The sequence below is a fragment of the Equus asinus genome, chromosome 28 (genome assembly GCF_041296235.1).
Source record: "Equus asinus isolate D_3611 breed Donkey chromosome 28, EquAss-T2T_v2, whole genome shotgun sequence".
Classification (NCBI taxonomy): Eukaryota; Metazoa; Chordata; class Mammalia; order Perissodactyla; family Equidae; genus Equus; species Equus asinus.
Genome location: NC_091817.1, coordinates 40,740,225 through 40,752,836, shown reverse-complemented (window position 1 = coordinate 40,752,836; position 12,612 = coordinate 40,740,225). Strand labels below are relative to the sequence as shown.

Sequence of the window (12,612 nt, the reverse complement as noted above, 5' to 3'; positions counted from 1 at the left end):
CCCTCAGATTTTTTCCCCTTAGCTGCAGCCTTCACTGTGTAGGCAGCTATAACTCACTGTCAGCACCTCCTCCACCTTCCTTCCCAGCCACTCTTTGTCTTTCCTCACTCCAAATGGGCCTTGGCCAGCCTTGGGAGGGGTGGACGGGGTGGGAGGAAGGGAATCAGACATACTCCTCCAAGCTTGGCTCTCAAATTGTAGGTAGCTGAATTCCTCCCACTGGCCTCACTTCTGCCTTGTGGTTTTGTTTTTTTTTTTTTTTGATTTCTCAAGCAGGCAAAACAAACTAAACGCTTGGCTCCTAGAGGGGTCCAGAATCAAGAAGAGTTAGAGGGCTGCTGATGACCAGGGCTCTGATTCCACCCACATCCTACTGAGGAGTGGACCTTTCCCAGAATAAAGCATCTGTTTCTTCAGATTCCATATTCCCATCCTGGTCGGTGACTGCACATGGAGAGAAGGACGCAGCTCCTCATACTGAAATCTGCTTTCCAATATTTAGCTGGTCTGTAGCATCAGGTCCCTTTTTATGATGACTTCTGAGCACTGGTAGTGATGGAGAAGGAAGATAGTTCATTCAAACAAAACTAATCATCAATGATCTATCTATCTATCTATCTATCTATCTGTCTCTCTATCTACCTATCATCTATCTATCTATCTCTGTATTGGACATTTTGTTTCAGATGACCCAAATGTTACTAACTGAAACTGTGGCATTGAGGATGAATGTCTGTATATTCTGTTTTTCTTTTTTCTCTTCTGATGAAGAGAATCTGTATGATTCGAAGTTTTATGGACATTAATTCGTTTCCAACTCGTAGAAAACCCTGGCGTTCATGGCATTTGCTATTCTGCCACACGCGGGATATTTGTTCTGTGGGTTTCAGATCAGCACTGACAAATATTCATTCACCATTGAGGGTTTGGGTATTAGAATATTAGAACTTTCATTCAGAATCTTTTATTAACTGGAAGCTTTTTTTGCCATTTGAAGAAGACAGTTTAATTTTTGTTTAAGGAAAAATTACGAAGCAGCTCTGAAGTCAGAGTATTTCTCCACTCTTTTTTTTCAATGGAAGCAGGGGACGTATGACAGATTCCACTCCACCACGTGTCTTCATGAGAAGAGGCAATACCAAGAAATGCAAGCAGGCACCCAGCAACCCAGAGGCACGACAACAAGTGGGAGGAGCCACTGCAAAAAAATGGAACAGGAAAAACAAAGAGCACAGCCGCAGTCCTGAGGCAGGTAGGTCATGCCTTTATCAGAACAGTGCTGGGCCATGGGCGCTGGGTCACAGGGTAGGGCAGGGTCTCTGAGCAGAGCCACATATCAACTATTGAACTGAAGTCTCCTTAAGTCCCCTTTTCAATGGCTCTAGAGTGGTCCTAGAGCCTGGGGTGGTCTCCAGTGGCCTCAGTTACACAAAGAGAAGAGGTGTGAGGGTTAGAGATGTCCGTAGGGATCTACTCTGAGGCCTCGCAAAATTGTGAAAGAATGATTTACTTGGGTTCATTCTTCTTTATTGAATAACATAAAGAGACACATTCTTAGTCATGTGTGTAGAAACAGAATGGGTTGTTGGTGACTTATTGAAACATTTCATTTCTTAGAAACTTCCGTATGAGATGTCGAGGGGTGTTTGTTTAAGTTAGGCATTTTATTTAATCCTGTACAATGGACAGACATAACAATACTTGCTGAGTGAATGAAGGAATGAATAACAGGACCAAACTATGGGAGAATGTCACGGTTATCAGTCTGCTCTTATCCTCGGTCCAGCAAACCTTAGTTGTCTGGGTCGTTTTCTAATGGGAGAAGACATGATCCCTTCCTTCCTCTTCAGTCATCCAGGGACTTTGAGGACTGAAACCTGTCCTCAAAAAACATAGTGTTATTGGTCACTTGTATCTTAGTGTGATTGTAAGTCACTGATTCTGCAACCAAGGCTGCACTTACTTCATTTCTCATTGAGAACAAAAGACTTTACTATCCCCAAGGATTGGATGTTAGGAGACAGAATGGGGAAGAAAAACTGAGGGGGGCCTCCGACCAATGGTTCGCTAGGACCTGAGGCCTCTTCCTGGCCTCCCCTACATTTACACTTTCTCCGTCTGCCTCAGTTTCTTCTTTGAGCCTAAATTTTCTCATTTGCCAGATGTATTAGTAATATCAGCCTCAGATGGTTTTCAAGGATAAAATGGCAACAAACAAACATATTTGTGTAGGAAACATCTGGTATAGTTCTTGGCATATAATAAATACTCAAAATGGTAATTTTTGTCCCTGCCATTTTTTCTTATCACCATCAATATCAGGGGCTGGGTTAAAGGGACAGGAATAATCGTAGAGTGAGACTTTCTAAACATATTCAATTTTAAAGCATTAGAAAGGCATGTCTTCACTACATTGAAATACATTGGAAATTGCATATAAAATATGATTGCAGTTGTAAGTTTGTGCTTTAAAGATTACAGAGAACCTTGGCAGTAAAGCAATTCCTTTGAGAACACTGATGATGAAGTGAAAAACATCAGCCTGAGGGTCAGAACAGTAAGGAAGCAACCCTAAGCAGACAGAAAAATTCACACTTCAGGAACCCACCTTCTGAATGTGAGGACACTATTTTCCTCTCCGATTTTCACGCTGGAATTTAAGTTCTTTGGAAGACAGATGTATCCAATTCAGCCTGGGGTTCAAAGACCATAACATACTGAACACTCTGAAGTGCTGGGGGTGTTCAGGGGTCTGATTTCTGGGTGGACGTGTTGGAACTCCTCACCAGCTACAGGATGGCTGAGAACTGCAAATATTCCTGTTAAGATTCAGGCAGCTGGAAGTTCAACTGGCGTTTACGTGAGCTGAAAGGAGAGATCAAGGTGGGTGAGCAACGGCCTCCGTTGTAGAGAAGGGCTTCTCTGCTCTCTAATGTGCTCTTCCCAGGCGTCTACTGCCCGCTGCCGGGTGCCCACCTGACCTGTACCCACAGAGGTGCCAGCGAGGAAGACCCAGAGTCTGCCACCAAGGTGCTCATTGGTTTAATAAGTCACGTTCACAATGATAATACATGCTGTTCAAGTTAAGTCCAAAATGTTACAGAAGCACAGTGCGTGTAGCTGCTTAAGTTTCTGGGAACGTGGGGAAGGTTCCCTAAAAGAGGTTGTTATGGACCGAATGATTGTGTCCCCCCAAAATTCATATGTGGAAGCCCTAAGCCCCCAGTGGGATGGTATTTGGAGATAGGGCCTTTGGGAAGTGATTAGGTTTAGATGAGGCCGTGAAGCTGGGGCCCTCATGGTAGGATTAGGGTGGGCTTATAAGAAGAGGAAGAGACACCAGAGCTTCCTCCCTCTGCCATGTGAGGACACAGTGAGGAGAAGGCAGCTGTCTACAAGCCAGGAACAGAGCCCTCTCCAAGAACCAAACCTGCAGGCACCTCGAGCTTGCACTGCTCAGCCTCCAGAACTGTGGGAAATAAATGTGTGTCGTCACCCATTCGTGTCTGTGGTACCTTGCTATAGCAGCCTGAGCTAAGATGGGGGTGGCATTTGATTTGACTCTTTTAAGGATGCATATGAGTTTAACAAGCAAGAAGGGATATTTTTGACAGAGGGAATAACCCATGGAGGGGAGTACACACAAGAACAGCACGGACACCGCATCTGACTGTTTTTCTCTTTGTGACGGGACCATACAGTGAGAAGAAACGGGGCTGAAAAGACACCAGTTGTGAAGGTTTTCTGTGCTGTGCTGAGGAGTTTGGCTTCAAACTTCAGACAACTCAGTGGGTTTCTCCCAACCAAGTCACACTTCCCAGTTTCCTGCTTCTGCGTCCTGCCCTTACCTCTCTCATAGTAAATTGCAATAAGGTCTGCTGAGTGCTAGTTAGGTGTTTGTCTCTTCCACTAAATAAAGAATTCCTTGAGGTCACAGATTCTGGTTTTTTTCTTATTTTTTGGATGGAGTCCCATAGAACGCCTAACACATAGCAGGAGCTCAAAAAATACGTATTCAATAGGTGTTCCGGTCAGACCTTTAAGAAGAAGTGACATTTCAACAGGGGCCTGGGTAGACCTGAGGGAAGAGCTTTCTAGGTAGTGGGAACAACAGGCATGAAGGCCGTGGGGCTTGGTAGACTTGGAGTGCTTGCAGAGGAAAGGAAGGGCTTACAAAGGGGAGTGGGATGTGAGGAGGCTGGAGAATAGTTTAGAGATATAGGACTTAAATGTCTTGTTTGGAAATGCACCGACCTCTGGTTCAGCCTCTGCTTCAGATAAGTCCCTAAGAGCAAACAGTGATTGTGGCAGGTGTACTCAGAGATGGCCCCCAATGATCCTCACCTCCTAGTACTCACACACATCCTTGTGTAATCCTTTCCTGTGGAGTGTGGGCAGGGCCTGTGAAGTGACAGGGTATGTCACTTCCAAGATCAGATTATAAAAGATTGTTATTTCTGTCTTGTATTCTCTCTCCTTCTCTGACTCACTTTCTTGCTCTGATGAAGCAAGCTGCCATGTTGTGAGTTGCCCTAAGGGTGAGGCCACACAGCAAGGTCCTGAGGATAACCTCTTGCCAATAGCCAGATAGGAGCTAAGGCCATCAACCCAACAATCCTCCAGAACTAAATTCTGCCAAGAACCACACGAGCTTGGAAGCCGGTCTTTCTCCAGTTGAGCCTTTAGATGAGATCCCAGCTATGGCCAGAACCTTGATTGCAGCCTTATGAGAGATAATGAAGCAGAGGGCCCAGTTAAGCTGTGCCTGGATTCCTGATCCATAGAAACTGTGAAATAATAAGTGCATGTTGTTTTGAGTCCCTAAGTTTGTGGTAATCTGTTATGTAGCAATAGATAACTAACACAGTGACATGCTAAGATGCACTGAGACAGAAAGGGGTATGTAGAATGGGAGAGAAGCCCCAGTGTGGCCTAGCCTTTGGCTAACTGCTTCCCAGAGCATTGGGTATGGCAAGTTTCTGGGTGCGGCCCTATTGTGATGTTAGCACAGACCGGCAGCTGACAACTCTGGCTTTGTGGAACTTGAGAAAGAAACTTCTAGACTGAGTCAATGAATCCAAATCTTTCCTCCAACTCTCACAATCCCTAACAGGAACATCCTGTGGAATCTTCTGGGATCCCATTGAAATGGAAGCACCTACTTACATTTCAGACAATGTTACAAAGAACAACTTATCAATGCAGCCTAGGGAGTCGAAGCAAGGAATTGGCAGGTCAGACAGAGGAGAAGTTTAAGAAAAATGTCATAGAGCTCATTGAGAAAATGTGTTTTCCCTCGAATGTTTTCTTAGGTCTGAAAGAGTTTGAAGATAAGTGGTACAAATAGCAGTGGTCTTTTTCTCTTTCTGTTCTGTTCTGTCTCTGAAGTTCAGCTGAAGGAATTGCTCAGGATTCAACTTGCTATATCATAGGCGTTGAAATTTAAAGAAAACCAAAAACCTAGTGAATGCCAAATATTTCTTCTTGATTTTCCCTTAATGCACTTCTGAACTTGACTAAAATATCAAGACTCTTTCTCCAAATCATGTTTAGGTGATATTTTAACATTTTAATCAGGGTTTAGTTAGAGTTGTAGTGTTCAAATTTTACTCCAAGTAAACCATTTGGATTGGAAGTGGTACTTTAGTGGGACTGCAAATGCTAAAGAGCTTTCCTTCAAACTGCACAAACTTAATTGCTTTTATCTCTTTTATATATTCAGGTTCTAGATAAGATTACATTGGAAAAGCACAAAAAGAGGTCTAGTGAGAAAATAATAAGACAGAATCTTAAAGTGTCCCCCAAAACTGCTGATTTGACCATCTGCAAGAGATTCCGGCTATCTAAACCATGATAGATTATATTCATTTTAATATTTAAAATATACTTTTAAATATAATTTATTGAGTGCTTACCTTATACCAGACACCTGGATGAATTTATTTCAAAATGTGTGATTCATTCGATGCAGACGTATTCTTGGCCCCTAACCGGGAAGAAGATGGCCTCTCAACAAAGAAAGCTGTAGTATCTTGATCCCTGCTCTTTAAGGATCTGGACTTGGGGCAGACGACACAGTGATCACTGTGACACTTGATCAGCTCACAGCAGGCTGAAGTTTGCCAGGGACTGACTCTGTTGAGAGGAATAATTAAAAGCACCCCCTTTAACTCAAAAAGATATTCCAATTTGGAAGATAAACTTTGTAGTCCACCCTAGCTAAGGCTGAAAGGCCAAAAGTCATTTGTGCGTAAATAGAAGTGCTTTTTGGTAAAATCAATCACATTTTCTGCTTCCACTCAATGTCAACAAAAGTTGATCACCAATATTTATGTGTGAAATTTATATATTGATAGTTTAGGTTACATCCTAGTGGTTCATGGTGCCATAAATTGTTGGCAATTTTCTAATTCTCTTGACCAATATGTAAAATGAGTTTTACCCAGGTCAAGGGAAAATTATTCTGCATTGACTCACTTCTTCCAGCTCTGACGGTTTCCAAGTTGCCATGGATAACATTCATCCATTGGAAAGCATAAATATCTGCTTTTCTATATGGAGATGATGACTATCACGAATTTCTGAGGAGGGAAGCTACCACCCACACTGCACTTTCTTTTACTTTTCTCTCCTCTGAGGAATAATTGTGAATCAGAGAATAGCTATATGGAAATCAGAGCTGAGATAGCCTATAAATCACACTTGTCATCGTTGCCCCAAACTGTGGTTGATTTATGATACACCCTAATGCTGCATTGCTATGGTGACACCATTCTCGTGGTATGAAATCACATACACAAGCCATCAGGGACTACTGAGAGACTACACAAAAGGAAAAATAAAAACAAAACAGAATCAAAGTTGGAGAGGGCTGAGATACGTATGGGATGCAAACACATCAGTGGAAAATCTGGAGGATGCTGGAAATAAATCTTCACACTATGGAGACCAAGGGGGACAATCCTTTGGTCAACACTGATTACCTAAGCTAATGGAGAATGGGGGGGCATGCAAATGCTGAAATAATGGAATGTTTGTCTCTAGGTACAAAGATGCTCCCATGACTTCATCCTCAGGCGCTCTCTGAGTTGGTTGTTTCTAAGCAGGGGAATGGCAAGTTTAGCCCCCAGTCAAAGCTGGGAGAATGTTTCTCAGTCATGTCAGTAGCAAAGTGTGTTGGGAGAAAGCTAAGAGCACGGTCAGGTAAAGGAAGAAGACTAGAGAGAGTGGGGCTGACCAATGGTCCTCTTCCAGCCTTGTCTAAACTAGACATTGGAGATCTCAGGAGAAACTTGGGGAACTTCTGCATATCCATGTCCACCCAGATTAAAATTGCAGAGCTAGGAATCAGCTTCCAGTATCCATCAGCATTACCCCAAGAACATACTTCCTCTGATGAGTCAATATTTAGGCTTGCTCTCAGTGGAATGTCCTTCATTAAAAAATCTCTGAGTCCCACATTTCCAAAAATCTGTCTGGGGTAATTTTCTAAAATATTTCAACAAAGGGAAACAGTCAATGATGAAGTCACGAAGGAAGCTAACGTGAAACCTAATTGTCCTCTTTTTGGGCTGCCATGAATTTTCTCTCCTTCCAGACCACGTCCAGAATCAGCTAAAACCCGTCAAAGCAGTGCGGGCAACGGGCAGAGACGGGGAGAGAGAAGGCTCTGGATTGTGCTTGCCTTTGCCAGAGCAGCCCAGAATCTTCCAGCAGCCTGTCTTTTCCAATTGTAAATGATTTCCTTGTGATGGTTATTGGGAGATGATTCCACACTTGTGGGTCTTCTGCCTTCGCATGTTCTGCCACTTAATTTCTTTCATTTTGCATAGTTACTTGTCATCACTTGGGGAGTTGAGTACAATCTCTTGGTAGATGGACTTGAGTTCAGGTCCTAGCTCTGTCTCTTGTAAGCTGTGATATCTTGATCAAGTTACCTAATCTTTCTGATTGTCAATTCTCTCACCTGTAGAGTAGAGATAATAATAGCCAGATTGTAAAGTGCTTATGAGGATTAAATGAATGAAGATATGACTACGTATGTGTATAGATTTGTCAATGCTGTCCAGAGAAACAGACGCAACGGAGTGTGTCTGTCTGTCTATCTATCATCTAGAGAAAGAGAGATTTAGTTTAAGGAATTGGCTTATGTAATTGTGGAGACTTGAGGAGTCCAAAATCTGCAGAGTAGGCTGGCAGCCTGAAGATCTAGGAAGAGTTGCACTTCCAGTCCAAATGCAGCCTACTGGCAGAATTCCTTCTTGCTTAGGGGAGGTCGGTCTTTGTTCAATTGAAGGCTTCAACTGATTGGATGAGGCCCACCCACACCATGAAGAGTAATCAGCTTTCCTCAAAGTCCACCAATTTAAATGTTATTTGTATCCAATAAACACCTTCACAGCAACATCCAGAATAATGCTTGACCAAATATCTGAGCACCATGGCCCAGCCACATTGACACATACAGTTAACCATCACAGTGCATATGTACTTAAAATTAGGAGCTCTGTAGCTCCTTATATGCATCAAATAATTATAGGCAGCATAGACTCCCTATTACCTTTCAAGTAGTTCCTGACTTTATGTGGAAAAAAATTTCAATAACTTTGGCTGGTCATTCCAGACCCCACACTTTGGATCTTTCAAAATTTATTCCACTCTGGTTGTCTGCGCCAAATCTTGAGTTAAGCAAAACTCCTCTCTCCAGCTGACCTGAGGCAAATCTTTTGGGGGAAAAAAATGAAGCATGTCTAGGCAGAGATAGATGCTGAGGAAAAAGCAAATCCAGTCACTCTTTCCTCAAAGAGACATGTGGCCACTTCTGGAACTAGAAACTCCTCATTTTGGCTTTACTGGCATCACGCCACAGCTTTGATGAGGAGACCATTTAGCTTTGTCAGTTCCTTGAGGTCTCTGGGCCTTCTCGGAGTGGGAGTGAGCTAACCATTCTATTACCACCCTAACCACATGGAGCATATTTTTCACTCACGGCAATCTTTGGACCCCCTTGAAACGAACCTTTTACATATATAAGGATGGACTCAGTTGAAAGGACTCTTGGAGCTTCGGATGGAGTCACTAACATTGCAAACCTGTGGCGCAAGCAACTATGGTTCACGGGGCTTGTTTTCTCTAGCTGGCCTCTTGGCTTTCGAGACATTAGTCTTGGCTTCCCCACTTGTCTTTCTCAGATTATGGTGTCTCTTGGTGTCACAAAGTTATATAAAGCTTTGACCACACTCTTAAGCTGCCTCTACAGAAGAATCTATTCAAGGAAATGCTATGCTTCCCTGGTCCTCCCCTCACTTATGACTTTTCACGTTCTTTATGATGCCAGCAACCATCTTAGAAGATCGACTGATGTGAAACGAGATACGGCAAGTTAGACAGATGGGTCCTTAGATATTTTAGGTTGCTTTAAGACGATTGTTCCAGATTGACCACATTTCCATGGATTCCTCTGTGTAGTTCTCCCAAAGAGGCCCTCATCTCAAATGTTTCTCTGAGGAGCCAGTGTTTCTACTTGTTCAGCTTTTTCTGTCTCTGTTTTCGACATCCGTGTGACGTGAGGGCTTTCTCTCTCGTCTCCACACAGCCTCTCACATATCTGTGCCATTTTCTTAAATTGCTTCTCTCTCTCCCTCTAGGCCACCTAACAAACTCTTGCTCATCCTACAAGTTTTAGTTCTAACGTAACTCCTTCCAGGATATCTTCCCTGGAAATTCAACCACTTTCTTCTCTGTTTCCATAGGATCTAAATGTCTCTATTACAGCACTTATCAAGTTAATGTAATTGTTAGATACATGTCTTCCTCGCTGCTAGATCATAAGCTCCAAAAAAACAGGGACTGGGGAGTCTTGGTCTTTGAATCTCCATCATCTAACACAGACAACAGCAAAGAAGACCCTTAATAGAGTTTGTTGGATGAATGGATAGATGGATGAAAGGAGCCTTCAGGAATATCTCCCAGGAAGAGGTGTCCCAGTCAAAGTTTTAGTACCAACTTGCTGTGGGACATTGAGCAACTTGCTTGTTCTCTCTGGGTTTTCTCATGTTTCAAAATGGTAACCAATTTGGTGATCACCAAGTTGATAACCAAGTCCTTTCCTCTTCAAATAATCTGCGCTTCGAGCATGCTGCTAGGTTTCTGTGTGGCAGGCAGCTTCCAAGCCAATTCATGGTCATTCATTTTGAATGGTCTCAACACCCTACAATAAGCCCAGGTCATGTTGTTATACCAGCTGGGACTCAAGCAAAAGTCTTGCTCTTTCCATGCTGTTTATTGCCGGGTTCACTGGGATGAGAAAAAGAAAGGTTACACTCTCAGAAATCCTTCTTTCCGGAATTCATGTATCCTGTGAAGGCAGCTTAGCAGTGTGGTCATGGCCACATAAACCTTAGTGACACCAAGAGACACCACAATCTGAGAGATACAAGTGGGAGAGCCAAAATCAGTGCATCGAAAGGCAAGACAAAAGGCATGTCATGAGCATGATAGACGGCGGGCACTGGAAAGGACCCAAGGCTGATGGTTTCACCCTGGATCAGAGGCACCTTCTCTTGGTGAACATTCTGCACCTACTGGGTTCGCTTCTCTGATGTTCAGCTCGCTACATGCTGAGGCAGACTGTGCTATTGTCAGAACACCGCGAAGGAATAATGGTCAAATTCTACTCAAACTCTGCCAAAGCCAGAGCCCACATTGTTTGAGGAAAAAAACAGCTGTGAACCTAGATATTCATATGTTGCAGCAATTATGATGAGTTCTGCATCCAGTTGTCATGAGCACTGAGTCAACCATGTGCTAACTGTGAGACTTTGAGCAAAACACTGAACCTCTCTCGACCCCAGTTTTCTCACCTGCAACGTGGGGGTAGTGATGGGCACAAGTACCCAACTTGTGGTATGGTTATGAAGTTTCAAGAGATGCTAAATATAAAATGCTTAGCACAATGCTTGCGGTAAACTAATAACATTTATTGAGCACTTACTACTTCTAGTAGCACACGAGCTGCCATTCAGAGGATCCTCGTTTTCTTCTCTTTAGCAGAGAGTCGATTAGGACAGATACCAAAACATGGACTTCCAGCCATCAAATACATGAATATCATGCAAAGGGGGTTGAGTTTGGAACTAGAGTATTTGGTGTCAAGTCTCTGGGGCCACTTCCACTAGCTGGGTTGCGTTTTGTAAGTCAGTCTGGGCATCAGTTAACTGTGTGTAACTGAGAAGTTGTTACTAGGTGAACATTACTCCCTTGTTAATAAGCATAAACAGCTCAAGCCCTTGAAATTTCCCAATAGATGAAATTGTTTGAACATTAAATCTGAGGAGTAAGATCATGTTAAAATCTTTCAAAGTGTATGCATGCATTTTCCCCTAGGAAAATCCAACATATACCTTTTCATTTTCTACATTCCCCACAATCCTTATGCACACCAAGTTTGGATCCTTGACCTAGAAGGTGTCTAAGTTTTCTCTTCCAGCCTAAAAATGTTTGTCCATTGTATTGATGAAAAGCAACCGATGGACATTATTACACAAAAATTATCATAGACATTTATTCTTCTGTCAAAAAAAATAACAAGCAAATTGCATTGAGGGGAACAGTGGTATAATTTTCATAAGCTCTTTCAATAGTATATTTAAAAATATGTGAAAGTCAACATGCAGTGGAACAAATGATGGATCAGAATTAATATTCATTATCTTAGAATACTTGTGCACACACTAAACTATGGTGGATTCATATTATCCGCCCCACAAAGAATTGAAAACTCATTAAACCCACAAAAATTCCATTTGTGTGTAGTGTCTGCACTCATTTTTCCTTCTTCTCCACCCATTCATCAATGGCTCTGTCTTTCCTTCTTATCAGTTTCTACTTCACACCACTGCCCAGCTCAGACTGGATGGAAAAAGGAGTTTTGCAAATACCCGAACAATAGGCTTCATGGGCTGGATGACTTCTTACCTCTGGTCCCCTGAAGGCTGCATCTTTGCCCCGCATTTCCTTGGCTGCCACCCCCCAAGGCAGCAAAAGGAAACAATAGCTGTCAGTCCCTGCCAAGCTCTGCCTTTCCGAGATGCAGCTGAATAATCAATTACTGGGTGAGTGTATCTGAATTTCCCTGGCTACCTTCCACATACCTTCACAACATCAAAGCCTACAGGAGCAGTGGGCAGGGCCCTCCCAGACGCCCTCATCTTCCTGCCACTCATCCTGAGTCTCTGAGGCAGCTCCTACCCTCACTAGCCTCATTTCGTTTCATCCATCCTTTCCTCAAGGTGTCTGGAAAGAAAAACCATTGTTGCCTTATAAAACGGACCAGTTAGAAGGAGAGACGGAGCGGTGCAGACAGCAACATTTGGCAACTTTGTGGCTCTGGGAGAGGACGAGGAGCTATGAAATAGATACTTTAAACAATTCATACTTTCATTTCGATACTTGAAGCGACTATATTAAAATAAAGCCAGTAGATCCTAAGTGTGAGGACCTTCTATGACAAACCAGAAGCCTCAATGCCCTCATTTTTCCCTGTACCCAGAACCCACACAGTTAGAGAGGGTGTCTGTGCTTCTGGTTGTTGCAGAGTACTGTAAGAAAAGT

General features: G+C 43.0%; 1 long non-coding RNA gene across 2 annotated transcripts; it reads left to right on the top strand.

The window, feature by feature from the left end:
• Positions 1 to 322: 322 nt before the first annotated feature.
• On the top strand, positions 323 to 3,929 carry LOC139042365 (uncharacterized). Of its 2 annotated transcripts, none has more exons than XR_011499044.1 (4): positions 323 to 505; positions 1,086 to 1,252; positions 2,948 to 3,030; positions 3,702 to 3,929. It is a non-coding gene; the product is annotated as an uncharacterized lncRNA (long non-coding RNA). The 2 variants fall into 2 exon arrangements; XR_011499045.1 differs by having other exon boundaries at positions 2,828 to 3,030.
• Positions 3,930 to 12,612: the final 8,683 nt, after the last annotated feature.